This window comes from Bos javanicus, chromosome 10 (assembly GCF_032452875.1).
Source record: "Bos javanicus breed banteng chromosome 10, ARS-OSU_banteng_1.0, whole genome shotgun sequence".
In the NCBI taxonomy this organism is placed as follows: domain Eukaryota; kingdom Metazoa; phylum Chordata; class Mammalia; order Artiodactyla; family Bovidae; genus Bos; species Bos javanicus.
In genome coordinates this window covers 58,244,809-58,261,900 of record NC_083877.1, presented here as the reverse complement: position 1 = coordinate 58,261,900, position 17,092 = coordinate 58,244,809, and the positions used below count along the sequence as shown (strand labels likewise).

The window sequence follows — 17,092 nt, the reverse complement described above, 5'->3', positions numbered from 1 at the left end:
CAGAGCTATTTGCTGTGTCTGGGGCATACTGGGTTCTCTTAAGCTTCTGGGTTCATGCTCTTTCCTTTCTCCTTCCCCTTGTTGATCTGACAAACCAGAACTTAAAAGTCGGTTACTCAAAACCTTTCTTGTCTATTTCCAAACACCCTGAGGCTTCTTCCTCTTGAAACACACATATCACATAGGGATCTCAGTCTTGGTTTGTGTCTGTTTCTTCTACTGGAGTTGTAGATACTTCAAGTCAGGATCAGTATCTTATTTTCTCTATGTTCTTGATGCCTGAATCATAGTACTCTGTTTGTGCTAAAATACAAGATTTTAAAGTGAGTAACACCCAGTTTTTCCTGAAAAATGTATGGGGTAAAAAAGTACCTGTCAAAAAAAAAAAAAAGTACCTGTCAGGGGCTTTCCTGGTGGCCCAGTGGTTGAGAATCCACCTGCCAGTCCAAGAGACACAGGTCCAATCCCTGCTCCAGGAAGATCCCACATGCCTCAGAGCCACTAAACCCTTGTGCCACAACTACTGAGTCAGAGCTTTAGATACTGTGCCCCACAACAAGAGAAGCCACTGCAATGAGAAGCCCGTGCACAATGAGAGAGTAGCCCCTGCTCTCTGCAACTCGAGAAAGCCCCTGCACAGTGACAAAGACCCAACACAGCCAAAAATCAAAAAATCAATCTTTGAAGTGAAAAAAATTAAATGCTTAAATACGAAGATCAGTCATGCCTACTATAATTCTAGATAAAGTATTAATAGTGATTGAAAAAAAAGTATTTGTCAGTATACATGGGATTTCCCTGATAGCTCAGTTGGTAAAGTATCCACCTGCAATGCAGGAGACCCAAGTTCAATTCCTGGGTCAGGAAGTTTCACTGTTGAAAGGCTAGGCTACCCACTCCAGTATTCTTGGGCTTTCCTTATGGCTCAGATGGTAAAGAACCTGCCTGCAATGAGGGAGACCTGGGTTCTATATCTGGGTTGTTAAGATCCCTTAGAAAAGGGAAAGGCTACTCACTCCAGTATTCTGGCCTGGAAAACTCCATGGACTGTATAGTTCATGGGGTCACAAAAAGTCGGACACAACTGAGTGACTTTCACTTCACTTCAGTATACATGCATTTATTTGTGTGAGTGTAAAAGCGTTTAAATGATTTTCAATGGTTTTGTGGAAGTATAACATACTTGTGTAAATAAAGTATACCATGTACAGTATGTTGGGTTCCAGGAAATCATGGGTTCTGTATGTTTAACCATATATTACTAACCATGAGTAAGTGTTGTTTTTGTTGTTTAGTCTCTAAATCATGTCCAACTATTGCAGCTCCATGGACTGTGGCCCACCAGGCTCCTCTGTCCATGGGATTTCCCAGGCAAGAATACTGGAGTGAGTTGTCATTTCCTTCTCCAGGGGATCTTCCTGACCCAGGGATCACATCCGCATTTCCTGAATTGCAGGCAGATTCTTTACCACTGAGCCACTAGGGAAGCCCATGAAATAAGCCATATTTTTTTTTAAAGGGAAAATATCACAGACAGCAAAATGTACACACAAAAAATGAAACCCTGTACTATGCATAATGCACTATAAAGGCAAGTACTGGTGCTGCATCTTGGTACTAGCAACTAAAAAGCATGCCACAGTATCAAATACATTTGGAATAATTCCTATATATACAGTATGTAGCAGTAAGAATTGGTATAAGGCAAGCAGTTAAATACAGTAAATTTAAATAAATTCCTTTAAAGAAGGTGTAATATGTGTAGACAAACATTTCTGTAAAAACTGGAACAAAATATAAGCAGATTAATAGGTTTGAAGGAATCCCAACATTATGTTCATACATAAGGCAAATATTTTACTAAACAGTAATACATGTTGAATAACAGGGAAAATGAATATGTGTTATAGAAGCTAGGGTTTTAGTGAATGATAGCTATGTACTAAGAAACGAACAGTTTCTAAGTGTCATAAAGATTTTTAATCTTCACCCTCAAAACTTAAAGAAACATTTCTGAAGCTTGAAAACCATTGCTGCTACTGGACTTTAGATGAATCTCTTAATCATCAGCTTTCACTGCATTAGAGACTGAGTCAAGGAGTTCCCTGGCAGTCCAGTGAGTGGTCAGGACTCATGGCTTTCACTGCCAAGGCCTAGGTTCAGTCCCTGGTCAGAGAACTAAGATCCCACAAGTTGTGCAGTGTGCCCCCCTACCCCCCAAAAAAGAGTCAAAACCATTATCAAACAAAAACTTTTACTCAGATTGTCAAGAGCATTTTTAATTTCACAGTATTTAAATCATTTCACTATTGGCTCTCGTTTTACAACATCCCATGAGGGTTTGGCCCAGTCACACAGTTGTGAGATTAGAGACCTCTTCCTTCTTCCTTTTGGTATCAACTGAAAATCTGAAGGCTGCATCCACCTATACCACTCTTCCTTCACAAATCCTTTAAATGACTTCATGATAGCAAAGCAACACCTTAAATTCGGAACTGGTTAGTTAAGTCTCCTGGAATCACAGCCAAGCCTTTTGTTGTCCAATCTGATCAATCAAAACTCATTCCAGACTAATATGGCAAGTTTCCTTAGTAGCCCACCCACTAGGACAGCTTTACTACATTTAACTGTCTACAGTCATTTCTTCCTAGTTCATCAACCTTTTGCATGGACCTGAAAATAAAGTGGGGATTCTTATTCTGATCTGGTAATTACTTAAAAAAAAAAAATTAGAAAAAGTATCAGTTTTGTAACATTAACAATATTTCAATACAGCTGTAAGTTATGGCTTCTCATGTCCACAAGTTTCGTTTTGTTTTGTTTTTTATTAAAGTATAATTGACATATTAGTTTCAGGTACACAACATAAGAATTTGATACTTATACATATTGTAAGTGATCACCACAATAAGTCTAGCTAATATCCATGGCTTCACATAGTTACAAAAATTCTTTTTCTTTTGATGAGAACTTTTAAGACCTCTTCCCTTAGCAACTTCAAATATGCAATATAGTATTATTAACTATAGTCACTATGCTGTACATTGCATTTCCATGATTATTTATTTCATAACTATAAGTCAACACATTTTAATAATAAAAATATTGTACCTTTAGGGTTTAATGGAACATTGGCCGTCTGAGGTAGTTTCCCAGCAGTAATCGCATACTCTTGTGCACTAGCTACCCATTGCTGCTGCTGCTGCTAAGTCATTTCAGTCATGTCTGACTCTGTGTGACCCCATAGGCGGCAGCCCACCAGGCTCCCCGCCGCCCCCCCCCCCCCGCCCCCTGGGGATTCTCCAGGCAAGAACACTGGAGTGAGTTACCATTTCCTTCTCCAATGCATGAAAGTGAAAGTGAAAGTGATGTCACTCAGTCGTGTTCAACTCTTAGCGACCCCATGGACAGCAGCCTACCAGGCTCCTCCATCCATGGGATTTTCCAGGCAAGAGTACTGGAGTGGGGTGCCATTGCCTTCTCTGAGCTACCCGTTACTGTGTAACAAATTACCCCAAAACTTAGTGGCTAAAATCAACAATAAACACACAGTTTCTGTGCCTCAATAATTCATTAGTGGCTTAGTTGGGAGGTTCTAGTTCTTGGAGTGTCTCCAAATGTCAGCCAGATAATAAAAGAAGCTAGACACAAAAGGCCATATATTGCATGATTCATTTTGATTACGTTTTCTGAAAAGGCAAATCTATAGACATAGAAAGAAGATTCGTGGTTGCCTGGGGCTGGTGGTGGAATGGGAAGTAACTGCTAATGAGCATGGGGTTTCTTTGCGTGTGACAAAAATATCCTAAAAATAGACTGTGGTCATGGTTGCGCAACTCTGTAAATTTACTAGACATCATTGAATTGTACACTTAAAATGAGTAAATTTTATTATAAATAAACTGTAGGCTCATAAAGCTATCCTAAAAAAGAAGTGTCAGCCAGGGCTACAGTCATCTGAAGGCTTGACTGAAACTGAAGGACCCTTTTCCAAGACAGCACACTCTGATGGCTGGCAGTCTGATCCTGGTGGCTCCGTGGTTGCAGGGCGGGGGAGCTTCAGTTCCTGGCTATGCGGTCCTCCCCATAGCATTGTCCACTCCATAGCAGCTGGCTTCCCCAAGAACCAGTGATCCGAGAGAGACCAAGGAGGAAACTGCAATGTCTTTTATAACCTGGCCTCAGAAGTTACACACCATCACTTCCACCATATTTTATTAGAAACACAGGCGAGCCATGATCTAGTGTGGGAGAATATTTTCCAAAACAGTGAATACCAGGAAATGAGAATCACTGGGTGCCACCTTGGGGGCTGACTACCATGCCATGGAACTCAAGGATTTCCTCTTCAAACATTAGAGGGCATCATTTCTGTTATTCTTATTCTTACCTACAGAGGTAACTGGAATTTCTACTTGTAAGCCTAGTGTTATAATGCTGATCTTTAATATGTCTGTTATCAGTTCTTTGTTGTTGTTGTTGCTGAACTGGGTCTTTATTGCTGCACCAGGGGCTTTCTCTAGTTGCAGTGCAAGGGCTTCTCACTGCAGTGGCTTCTCTTGCTGCGGAGCACAGAGCGCACAGGCTTAGTTGCTCAGTGGCATGTGGAATCTTCCTGGACCAGGGATTGAACCCATGTCCCCTGCATTGGCAGGCAGATTCTCAACCACTGAACCACCAGGGAAGTCCTATTATCAGTTCTTTATTGGTGAACTATCTGTATGTTTTAAATATTGAATTTGCCAAGTGAGTCCATTTGTTTGAGGGGTCTGATACCCATATTTTTAAATGTTTACTCTAGTTGTGGAGACCTTACAGTTTTCTTACAGATGTCTCACACTTTAAGATGCTATTTTCTTTGGTGGATAGCAATGCATGCCCTGACTCCCCATTACAGATGCAATGAACTGTAGCCTGCCAGGCTTCTCTGTCCATGGGATTCTTCAAGCAAGAAAACTTATGTGGGTTGCCAAGCCCTTCTCCAGGTGATCTTTCCAAACCAGGGATCAAACTCACAACTCACGTCTCCTGTATTGGCAGTCAAGTTCTTTACCACTAATGCCACCTGGGAAGCCCAGGCAGCATCAAATTATTGTCTTCTTGGTGCCTGTATCTCAGAATATTAGTTATTTACTCATATCTTATGCTTTCAGCCTTTTATCTCTAATATGGGTACATTGAACACAGTGCATGTGTGCTAAGTCCCTTCAGTCATGTCCAACTCTTTTCGACAGTATGAACTATAGCCTGCCAGGCTCTCCATGGGACTCCATGGGACTCTCCAGGCAAGAATACTGGAGTGGGTTGCCATGCCCCCACATCCAGGGGATTTTCTGACCCAGGGATCAAACCCGAGTCCCTTGCATCTCCTGAACTGGCAGGTGGGTCCTTTACCACTAGCCCCACATTAAACACAGGGCAATTTTTAAACACTGTTTTGAAGAGTAGGGATGAATCTTATAAGCAGCTGAATAAGGTAAATTTTTATCTACTTGGATTCTTTTGTTGCTAGGATCTGAGAAGACACATCATCTTAGAGGAATTATAGTAAATGGTTCATTTCTTTGCAGAAACTGATTCTACTCTGAATAATAAAATGCTCTATAAACAAAACTTATTTCCTTAAATATCAATGTTTCATAAACTCATTTAAGTGAGAGTTTACAGGGAAACTAATATTTTTGGTTTTAGTTTTTGCCAATTAAATAATTGCTATGTAAAATACACCAGACATGACATGAACTGACCCCTGCTTATCTTTCTAGTTTCATTTTTTGATACTCTGAACTCTAAGTATATGTTGCAACCACACTGACAGTTTACTAATTCCTTGGATTTGTCTAGCCTAGAAACTGGCTACCACTCCCATCTAGAAACTCCGTCACCACAGTCACCATCGTGTCCACCACACCCTTTGCCTGACTAGTTTCTATTCTCCCTTCTCAGTTGTTGTTTAATCACCAAGTCGTGTCTGACTCTGTGACCCCATGGACTGCAGCATGCCAGGCTTCCCTGTCCTTCCCTATATCCTGAAGTTTGCTCTAGTTCGTCTCTGGAGAGCTGTGCCCAGAGTGAATTGGATCCCTCTGTCATGCACTCCAACCCTTCCCTTATCTGTCCAGAGGGCAGGGCCTGTGTCTTGATGACAAAATGGCTGAGTGCCTTCACCATTATTTGTTTTCTCCTCACTAGAATCCCACATTTTACCTGGAAAATAGATGCCCACATCTCCCAGCCTGCTACCTTGCTATTTGGTCATGTGGCAAAGTTCTGACAAACAGGATATTAACTGAAGACAAACTGTCGCACAATTGCACTCATTTCACAGGCTCACAAAGTAATGCTCAAAATCCTTCCAGCTAGGCTTCAACTTTTAAGCCAGCTTTTTCACTCTCCTCTTTCACTTCCATCAAAAGGCTTTTTAGTTCCTCTTCACTTTCTGCCATAAGGGTGGTGTCATCTGCATATCTGAGGTTACTGATATTTCTCCCGGCAATCTAGATTCCAGCTTGTGCTTCTTCCAGCCCAGCATTTCTCATGATGTACTCTGCATATAAGTTAAACAAGTGGGGTGACAATATAAAGCCTTGATGGACTCCTTTTCCTATTTGGAACCAGCCTGTTGTTCCATGTCCAGTTCTAACTGTTGCTTCCTGACCTGCATACAGGTTTCTCAAGAGGCAGGTCAGGTGGTCTGGTATTCCCATCTCTTTCAGAATTTTCCACAGTTTATTGTGATCTACATAGTCAAAGGCTTTGGCATAGTCAATAAAGCAGAAATAGATATTTTTCTGGAACTCTCTTGCTTTTTCTATGATCCAGCAGATGTTGGCAATTTGATCTCTGGTTCCTCTGCCTTTTCTAAAACCAGCTTGAACATCTGGAAGTTCACAGTTCACGTATTGCTGAAGCCTGGCTTGGAGAATTTTGAGCATTACTTTACCAGCGTGTGAGATGAGTGCAAATGTGCAGTAGTTTGAGCATTCTTTGGCATTGCCTTTCTTTGGGATTGAAATGAAAAGTGACCTTTTCCAGTTCTGTGGCCACTGCTGAGTTTTCCAAATTTGCTGGCATATTGAGTGCAGCACTTTCACAGCATCATCTTTCAGGATTTCAAATATTCAGACAACATTCAGAAAACGAAGATCATGGCATCTGGTCCCATCACTTCATGGGAAATAGATGGGGAAACAGTGGAAACAGTGTCAGACTTTTATTTTTCTGGGCTCCAAAATCACTGCAAATGGTGACTGCAGCCATGAAATTAAAAGACGCTTACTCCTTGGAAGAAAATTTATGACCAACCTAGATAGCGTATTGAAAAGCAGAGACATTACTTTGCCAACAAAGGTCCATCTAGTCAAGGCTATGGTTTTTCCAGTGGTCATGTATGGATGTGACAGTTGGACTGTAAAGAAAGCTGAGCACTGAAGAATTGATGCTTTTGAACTGTGGTGTTGGAGAAGACTCTTGAGAGTCCCTTGGACTGCAAGGAGATCCAACCAGTCCATTCTGAAGGAGATCAGCCCTGGGATTTCTTTGGAAGGAATGATGCTAAAGCTGAAACTCCAGTACTTTGGCCACCTCATTCGAAGAGTTGACTCATTGGAAAAGACTCTGATGCTGGGAGGGATTGGGGGCAAGAAGAGAAGGGGACAACAGAGGATGAGATGACTGGATGGCATCACTGACTCAATGGATGTGAGTCTGAGTGAACTCTGGGAGTTAGTGATGGACAGGGAGGCCTGGCGTGCTGTGATTCATGGGGTCACAAAGAGTCGGACACGACTGAGCGACTGAACTGACTGAGGCTTCAACAGTACATGAACCGAGAACTTCCAGATGTTCAAGCAGGATCTAGAAAAGGCAGAGGAACTAGAAATCAAATTGCCAACATCTGCTGGATCATAGAAAAAGCAAAGGAATTCCAGAAAAACAGCTGCTTCATTGACTAAGTGAAAGCCTTTGACTGTGTGGATCACAACAAGCTGTGGAAAATTCTTAAAGAAATGGGAATACCAGACCACCTTACCTACCTCCACCAGAACCTGTATGCAGGTCAAGAAGCAACAGTTAGAACCAGACATGGAACAATGGACTGGTTCCAAATTGGAAAAGGACTACGTCAAGGCTGTATATTGTCACCCTGATTATTTAACTTATATGCAGAATACATCATGTGAAATGCTGGGCTGGATGAAGCACAAGCTGGAATCAAGATTGCTGGGAGAAATATAAATAACTTCAGATATGCAGATGACACAACCCTCATGGCAGAAAGTGAAGAAGAATTGAAGAGCTTCTTGATGAAGTTGAAAAAGGAGAGTGAAAAAGCTGGCTTAAAACTCAACATTCAAAAAATGAAGATTATGTCATCAGGTCCCATTACTTCATGGCAAATAGATGGGAAAACAATGGAAATAGTGACTTCATTTTCTTGAGCTCCAAAATCACTGTTGGCTGTGACTGCAGCCACAAAATTAAAAGACACTTGGTACTTGAAAGAAAAACTATGACAAACCTAGACAGCATATTAAAAAGCAAAGACATCACTTTGCCTACAAAGTTTCATATAGTCAAAGCTGTGGTTTTCCCAGTTGTCATATGGTTGTGAGAGCTGGACCATAAAGAAGGCTGAGTGAGCACCAAAGGATTGATGCTTTCCATCTGCGTTGTGGGAAAATACAATTGAGAGTCCCATCAACAGCAAGGAGATCAAACCAGTCAATCCTAAAATAAATCAACCCCGACTATTCATTGGAAGGACTGATGCTAATGCTGAAGCTCTAATACTTTGGCCACCTGGTGTGAAGAGCCAATTCATTGGAAAAGACCCTGATGCTGGGAAAGACTGAAGGCAAACGGAGAAGGGGACAAGAGAGGATGAGATGGTTGGATGGCATCACCAACTCAATGAACGTGAGTTTGAGCAAACCCCAGGAAATGGTGAAGGACAGGGAAGCCTGGTGTGCTACAGTCCATGGGGTCGCAAAGAGTCAGACACGACTGAACAATTGAACAACAACAAACTGAAGACGAGATACACAACAGTTTCTGGAAATTTTCCTTACAAGGTAGTCATCATAGCCTTGATGCCTTCTCCTTCCTCCTTCCCTCCTGTTTCTCTAGAATATAGATGCAATGGCTGGAGCTCTGTTTTGCACATGTGGATGAGGCTCAACCCCAAGGATGGCAGAGTAGAAAGTTTGGACACTTTCCTCTGAGTCCCAGACAACTGTGGAGCCATCTTTCCACATCTGGATTTTTACATGAGAGAGAAATAAAGATAGTCTTGTTTAAGCCACTATTTTTTGTGAATGCTGTTAGAATCGTTTCAAATCCTAACTCATATTTTTAGCTCTTTTTTTTAGTTCCTAAAGCCTGGCAGAGTGCCTAGAACACAGTAGGAACTCAAGAAATGTTTTTTAAGCCAAGTAGTTATTAGCTGGATTGGGGGTACATTATGTAAATTGAGTTAGTAAAAATTTGACAAATACTTTAGAGCTCACATATCTTTCCAAGACCCCAGAAAACAAAATACCCCATCCATTGGGGAGGGACAGATAGTGGTTGTGGGGCTAAAGGCCAGTGGCTTTGAGATGAGGAACAATAGTTGAAATTAGTTAGCAAAACTTAGGTGTGGCCTGCTGAGGCATACACAGACCATTCCATGCCTCTGGAGAAATGAATTGAGTTTGCTGGCATGGGGCTTGAGAAAACAAATGTTTAAATAGACAGTAATAGGTGTCTAAATAGGGACTAATCTGGTCCTAGAGTTAGAGAATGAAATGAACTGAGTATGTTCTTCTGTTTGCTGGAAAAGAATACAATCATGCAAATAGCTAGGCACGAGGGTATTGAGACCACCAAGTACAGCACTCTTAGGGACAGGCCAAGATGATTAAAAGACTGGGCCTCTTAACACCACATCCCTCAAGAGAGGTGACAGTGAACAGGAATCAGCACTTCCTCATAATATCCCCTCCTTCAAGAAAGAATTCATATCTGAAGGCAGAAACAAAAAAGGAAACTCAGGAGGGTCTGGCTCTAATGGTGATGGTAATCACAATGTGTGTTTGCCAGTGTGGGGGTGTACTGATATGCATGAGGTAGTAACCCAAAATCCGAAGTTCTGACTTAACTCTTCTTTTAATCTATTTCTAAATGTTGCATTTGTATAGGCATGTTCCTGTGACCTCTTGTGGAGCAAGACTGTAAAAACTGTTCAAGGACAAATGTTCAGGATGTATTAAAGTTTTATTATGTACTTTAACAAGCAGATTGTAAAAAGAAATAGCCATCCACCAACAGAGGAATGGATAAGCTGTGATATATACATCCACTCAAATGCTATTCAGCCACAATGAGGCATGAAGTACTGATACATGCTGTAATGTGCTGAACCTCAGAAAACGTATGTTCGGGGAAAGACGACAGACTCAGAAGGTCACATATTGTATGATTCTGTTTATATGAAGTAGCCAGAATGGGTAAATCCAGAGATTCGGGAAACAGATTGGCAGTAGCCAGAGGGTGGGAGTGGATGGAATGGGGAGTAACTGTTTAATGGGTACCAGATCCCTTTTTGCAGTGATGAAAATGTTTTGCAACAAGATCCCCAGACCTGCTCACTTTTAAATGGCTAACTTTATGTTGTGTGAATTTCACTTTGATTTTTAAAATTGAAAGACAGAAGTAGCCATTTTCTTATAAATTAAAAAAAAACAAACTCTCTGTGTGAACAAAGAAAAAATCCTGAAAGGTATGTTAACAGTTCTTGTGTCTAGTTGGTAGAATTATTAAAAACAAGTTTAATTTTAATCTTTTTGCCCATTTTTTTCCAATTTTTCCACAATGAACACATGTATTTCTTTTTATATTGAGAAAAAATATAAATGATGGCATTTAAGTCTATTAATAGATTTAATTAGGAAACCATGCTCATGATTAACATTATGTAGTTAATCTGTGGCAGTTTTCCTATTGCAGAATTAAATTTTCAATAAGAATAAGGGGTTGTGGGATATATTTCACTATTTTTAAAATATAATAATTTGTACACATACACACAAAATTTCAAATATGAATGAAAATATGTCTAAATTTGTTAAGAAGACAAGCATTTCAGTTCTAAATCCTGAATAAGTCCTGATTGTGGTGTTGAAAAAGACTCTTGGGTGTCCCCTGGACTGCAAGGAGATCAAACCAGTCAATCCTAAAGGAAATCAAGCCTAAATATTCATTGGAAGGGCTGATGCTGAAGCTGAAGCTGAAGCTCTAATACTTTGGCCACCTGATTCGAAGAGCCAACTCAGTGGAAAAGACCCTAATGCTGGGAAAGATTGAAGGCAAAAGGAGAAGGGGGTGGCAGAGAGATTACATGGTTAGTTAGCACCACCAACTCATGTCCACACAATGAACATGAATTCGAGCAAACTCCGGGAGATAGTGAAGATCAGAGAAAGCTGGCATGCTGCAGTCCATGGGGTTGCAGAGTTGTACATGACTTGTGGACTGAACAACAAGCTCTAAATCCCCAGTAAATCTACATAGAGTATGTGTTGTGATACCTAAAGGGGTCAAATCCCTACTGGGCCTTTGGTCCTAGAGCTGATGATGACTTCCATGGGATACCACAGTATCAGGAGGGCTAACTCCAAGGTCTCCCCACATCTTAAAAGTGGTTGAAGAGCCAGTGAGCTCTAAGGCTCATTTGGAAGAACAGGAAGCCTCTTGTGAAAATTTGGCAGGAAATGAGGACTAACGGCCCTCAAAAAAGGAGGTGGCTCTAAGTAAGACGGGTTGGACAACACTGGTGCATCTGATCCATGCTGCCTGAGGCCCCAAGAGTGGCCACATCTTTGCTCCTAGCTGGAAGATATTCAGCATCTCGCTTTCCCAGTATTTTAAACTGTCCTCAGTACATGTCTCCGGAGAAGACAATGGCACCCCACTACAGTACTCTTGCCTGGAAAATCCCATGGATGGAGGAGCCTGGTAGGCTGCAGTCCATGGGGTCGAGAAGAGTCGGATACAACTAAGTGACTTCACTTTCACTTTTCACTTTCATGCATTGGAGAAGGAAATGGCAACCCACTCCAGTGTCCTTGCCTGGAGAATCCCAGGGACAGGGGAGCCTGGTGGGCTGCCATCTATGGGATCGCACAGAGTCGGACACGACTGAACTGACTTAGCAGCAGCAGTACATGTCTCATTCAAAAATGAATTATGACAAAGTCGTAAAATAAAGGTTTATATCTCTAGTTTTTTTTTTTTTTTTAATGCCTCTTAAGCATTGGGAGCCAAGGGGAATCCCTCAACAGACCCCACAGCTACTCTGTTTTGACTGCAGTTTTTCTTTCCCTCCATCTTCTCTCCTAAGTACAATTTCACCTCAATTCAACTCTTCTTTCAAACTCCAGCTTAAAAGTCCCCTCCTGGGTGAAATCTTCCCTCCCCAGTGATGGCAAATAAATTGATCCCACATTGTGTTCCCCAGTCTTTGTGCCTCCTTTACAGGACTTATCACATTATTTCTATTAAAGTATACTTTTTCAAAGACTTAAAATCACTATTCCCATGCAAATACAAAATGAAATTGTGCCAAAGATTTTATTCAACTCATTCATTAATGAGAAAACCAGAAAGATGTTAAAGCAAGTTCATTTTGACTGAGAGATTTATATGTTCTGCCTGGTAAAATTCATTTGCATTGCTAGGAACGTGAATTATTTGTATTGCTATTAGCTTCCTAAAATTTAACTTCTACTCTCACAGTTTTAAAATAGCCTAGTCAATAGAAGAATCAGTAAAATAGAATAAGATAATCCCTAAGTTTCCCCCAGACAATGCCCAACACTCTACTGAAAGGACATCCAATCATTTCTTTTGACCATCTCCAAGTCTTGAATGTTTCTTGGCACTTTATCACTTGGATATCTGTCTACAGGCCTGCTAGAATAAGAGCTCAGAGCTAGATCTTCAGATACTTGTTCAATACTGAGCTCCTTTGTGCCAAGCTCCAAGCAAAGATTTTAACAGACACAAATGTGACACAAAGGCAGAAAAGTATCTTCCCAGAGCAACCTATTTAGCATATGTTAAACATATGTAAGCAAATAATTTACATACAATATATAAGAGCTATATGGTTAGGACTTCTCTCAAAGTCCAGTGGTTAAGACTCCAGGCTTCCAATGCTGGGGTGTGGGTTTGATCCCTAGCCAGGAAACTAATGCTGTGTGGCACAGTCAAAAAGGGCAAAAAAAAAGAGCTATATCATTGAGGAAAATTGATCTGCAATATCACCAAAATGGAACAGTGAGAGAACTGGGAAAGAAAAGGCACAATTGGCATTTTCTTAAGAAAGAAGTGATCCTACTCATTCCTAAGGCAAAATCCACTCGTGATTTCCCAAAGAATTCAATCCAACCACACAAACACACACACAAATTTTTAAATGCCACTCACCATTTGTATGTTGGGAACAGGGAAACTGAAGAAGCTACAAAGAAGAGGAGACAATATTGATAGGTAATATTTACTGAGCACATTATCTTTAATCCTTACAAGCACCTAATGACCTAGATACTTTTATGAATCTGTGAATGAGAGGAAATTTTCCACCCTGCCTCTTGAGTTCTTGTGGCTAGACTAATAATAAAATTGACCCAAGAAAGATTAACATGAGAAAAAGAAACAAATTTAATTCTTGTGTACAGAAGTGCTAAGTCAATTTGATCGTGTCTGACTCTGTGTGACCCTATGACTGGAGCCCGCCAGGCTCCTCTATCCATGGGATTCTCCAGGCAAGAATACTGCAGTGGGTTGCCACGATCTCCTCCAGGATATCTTCCCAACCCAGGGATCGAACCCAAAACACTTGCATATCCTTCATTGGCAAGTGTGTTCCTTTACCACTAACACCAGAACTAGGACCTAAGAAGTGCTCAAAGCAGGCAGATTTTATATTTTGTAGACAAAGAAACAATACATTTGTGAGGAATTAACAGAATAAATAAATCAGGCTTTGAATGCTTCATCAGTGAAGCATCTAAACAAAGTTTGGGCTTGGGGTAGTAAATTAAAAGTAAGAAGGTTTGTTCATATTCAACCTTGCCTGCCATTTCAGTAAACAAAAGATGTTGTGGGTCCTAAAGCCATCAGCCACTGGAGTTGGCCCTGATGGTGCGCCCTGAGGGGAATTCAGGATGGAGAAAAACTGAATACAGGCCCTAGACAGTTAAGATGCATATTAAGGAATGATTTCAATAAGTCCAGATTCTTACATCTTCCTTTACATAGAGAAGCACTAAAATCAATAATTTGAGATGCTGTTTTTTTGTAATTAGCAGTAGTCTTTTGATGTTTGACTGCATGTTTTGTTTTGAGCAAGAACCCCTATATAGCCTGGTTCCTTTCTTACCTCTTTAGAACAATTCCTCGGGCTGTCTGAGAGGCTGCCATCCCAGCTACAGTCCTCACTAAGGTGACCAAATAAAATATAATTCCCAACTTGCAGGCTATACTTTTTTTTTTTTTTTCAGTCAACACTCCAGAAATAGAGAGTGCACCTTTCATATGAGAGATTTATTTCCTACTTTCAGGAGACAGAAAGGAGGACCAAAGTCCCTCCTGCACTGATCACTTCTTAAGTAACTTTAGTTCAAAAATAATCAATAGGCCATTGAGGAGTATTTTGAAGCAGCCTGCCCTGGGCCCCAACAAATCCCTTTTTATAGATGAGGAAACCAAAGAACACTGAGGTCACACAGTGCTAAATCTTGCCCTCTAGGAGCTGAGAGTCTAATGAAGCAAGAAAAAAATAACAAAAACCACACAGTCACACAAAAGCAATAATAGTAATAGGAACTGCTGCTGCTAAGTCGATTCAGTCGTGTCCGACTCTCTGAGACCCCATAGATGACAGCCCAACAGACTTCCCCGCCCCTGGGATTCTCCAGGCAAGAACTACATAGTAATAATTATGTAATAGGAACTACATAGTAATAATTAATTGTGCCAAATATAACAGACGTATTTTGGGATGCCAATCTAAACCACACCCCTTCTTTGAAATTGTCTCCATCTACCTTCTCTGTTGAAAGAAGGAAATTAACTGATGACTCTTGTCCCATATGACTGCCACAAAGGCAGAATTACATCAGCTAGCTGGGTCAGGGTTCCTCACCTATTCAAATGAGAACTGACATACTGGCTGGCTGGGCAGATCAGATTCTTGGAGCTGGGAATGTAAACTTGGGACATAGAGCCGAATCATGATGGGTATAGGACTTCAAAGGTCTTGTAAATATAGAACTGACATGAACACAAGAGCAGGCCAAACAATGATGTCTAAATGAACCCAAAAGTCTGGGCTACTGGGAACCAGGAAACAAAGTAGAGTGCAATAGGAACCATTACCAATGGAATTCATAGACTCTGGCCTTGTACTTTCATCAAGTGCTAATCCTGTGTGGCCCATTTCCTTTTCTTTTCTGGATGTCCATGAAATACCTGCTTTATCCATTTTTTTTTAAGGATAATAATAAGGGAACTGGCTTTCATTCACTTATTTATCCATTTATATTTATTTACTTGGTTGCTCCAGGGCTTAGCTGTGGCACTAGGGATCTTTGATCTTAACTGCAGCATTCAGGATCTTTAGTTGTGGCGTTTGAACTCTTAGTTGCATGATATGGGATCTAGTTTCCTGACCAGGTATCAAATCCGTGCCCTCTGCATTGGGAGTGCAGTCCTGGGAGTACACTGGACCACCAGGGAAGTCCCTGCTTAATGCTGTTTATAAACACTCTCCTTGGGACTGGATGAAGCACAAGCTAGAATCAAGATTCCTGGGGAAAATATCAGTAACCTCAGATATGCAGACGACACCACTATTATGGGAGAAAGCAAAAAAGAACTAAAAAGCCTCATCATGAAAGTGAAAGAGGAGAGTGAAAAAGTTGGCTTAAAACTCAATATTCAGAACACTAAGATCATGACATCTGGTCCCATCACTTCTTGGCAAATAGATGGGGAAACAGTGACAGACTTTATTTTGGGGGGCACCAAAACCACTGTAGGTGGTGACTACAGCCGTGAATTAAAAGACACTTGCTCCTTGGAAGAAAAGCAACCTAGACAGCATATTAAAAAACAGAGACATTACTGTCTAGTCAAAGCTATGGTTTTTTCCAGGAGTCATGTATGGATGTGAGAGTTGGACAATAAAGCTGAGTGCCAAAGAACTGATGCTTTTGAACTGTGGTGTTGGAGAAGACTCTTGAGAGTCCCTTGAACTGCAAGGAGATCCAACCAGTCCATCCTAAAGGAAATCAGTCCTGAATATTCATTGGAAGGACTGATGCTGAAGCTGAAACTCCAATACTTTGGCCACCTGATGCAAAGAGATGAGATGCACCATGGCTTCAGTAGCGAGCTTCGCCAGCCCCTCCCCCAGGAGACCGTTGCAGTCAGCCAGCCCCTGCTCCTTGGTAACCATGTGTGACCGAAAGGCCGTAATCAAGAATGCCGATATGTCAGAGGAGATACAACAGGACTTGGTGGCGTGTGCTACTCAGGCATTGGAAAAGTATAATATAGAGAAGGACATTGTGGCCCATATCAAGAAGGAGTTTGACAAGAAGTACAACCCCACCTGTCACTGAATCGTGGGGAGGAACTTCGGTAGTTATGCGACACATGAAACCAAACACTTCATCTACTTCTACCTGGGCCAAGTGGCCATTCTCCTGTTCAAATCTGGTTAAAAGCATGGACTGTGCCACACACCCAGTGATCCATCCAAAAACAAGGACTGCAGCCTAAATTCCAAATACCAGAGACTGAAGTCTTCACCTTGCCTAAGGGAACACCTCCATCTTTGAACCTTTATTGTGTTTTGTACAGGACATTCTCTGTACTAGTTTGTGGTTATAAAGCAATTAGTAAAACAGCTTACATTTGTATTTATTTTCTATTCCACACCTCTCTGCCCCATGTTTTTTCTCTTCAAAATCCATTCTTTTAAAGAAATAAATCTGTTGGAGAAGTATGCATTAAAAACAAGAAAAAAAATGAAAAGACCCTG

At 41.1% G+C, this 17,092-nt stretch overlaps 1 pseudogene; it reads left to right on the top strand.

Annotated features, from left to right (window-relative positions):
* The first annotated feature begins 16,409 nt into the window (after positions 1-16,409).
* Positions 16,410-16,882, top strand: LOC133255429 (dynein light chain 1, cytoplasmic-like; annotated as a pseudogene).
* Positions 16,883-17,092: the final 210 nt, after the last annotated feature.